The following is a 1090-nucleotide window of genomic DNA, read 5'->3' on the forward strand; positions in this document are numbered from 1 at the left end:
GCCGGGGAATTGCAGCTGGTGGCTCTGCTGTCCTGCCCCTGTGGCACAGGAATTGCAGCTTGTGGCTGGCTTCTGCCACCTCATTGCAACATCTGCAGATGGGGAACGCGCACCCACCTGCCCGCAGCCCCGGTGGCCCCGGTTTGACCGGACCTGTTTGGCTTTTGGATTTGCGTTCGGGGCTTGGAGCAGGCTGCGTCCACGTAAACCACACGGGTTCACGCAGCCGCACCTCAGCACCCTGCCTCGCCTCAGCACCTTGTCCCACCATCGCTTCCCACCTCGCCTGGCCCCGGAGCTCAGCTAAAACCGCAGGAGCAGCCCGACGCGTGCGCTGTGAACTCAGGATAAACGGTTGGACTTGATGATCTTAAAGATCTTTTCCAACCTAAATGATTGTATGAAAAGCAGCACGGGTCTTGCTCTGGGAGGGGGGAGAGAGAAGAGCAGCTTGCAGCAGCAGCGGGGGTGTGTGTGTGCTCTTCCACAGAAGCGCTTACGCTCCCGGTCCTCCCGTCGCGTATTTAAGGAAGCCCCCTCGCTTGCAGGCCCCATCAGCAGGCGATGGCCCAGCCCCAGGTGCCCACATCCCGGCAGCGCATTCTCCTCTGCCTGGCAAAGTTGCACAGGGAATACCGGGAAAATGGGGACGTTTCTTTCCTGATGGGAACTTTCAGCCTGAAAAGTTGGGGCTGACTCAGCCCGAGGGAGCTGCAGGCGGGAGTCGCAGCTGAGAGGGGAACCAGCAGCAGGATTCTGCCCTTCCCGTGGAACCAAGGGACAACCTCTGTTGGTGGAGAATCCGGGTTTGGTTTGAAACCTTTTTTTTTTTTTTTTAATTTCAGGGGTTTTTTTAAGCTGGAAGCTTTCCCTGGGCGCTCCTTGCCATGACAAGGCTGATTTTCCTGCGTGTCACCTTGCTGCTGGCCCTGTGGTCCCCCTGGCGCAGCCCTGGGGACAGAGACCTGCAGCCCTTGCTGGGGGGGGGACACACAGGCACCTACAGCCCTTGCAGGGGGGGGGAAAAGGGACCTGCAGCCCCTGCTGGGGAACGGGGGAGGGTGGGCACAGGCACCTGCAGCCCTTGCTG

Source organism: Egretta garzetta, unplaced genomic scaffold (genome assembly GCF_000687185.1).
Source record: "Egretta garzetta isolate BGI_Z169 unplaced genomic scaffold, ASM68718v1 scaffold21, whole genome shotgun sequence".
NCBI lineage: Eukaryota > Metazoa > Chordata > Aves > Pelecaniformes > Ardeidae > Egretta > Egretta garzetta.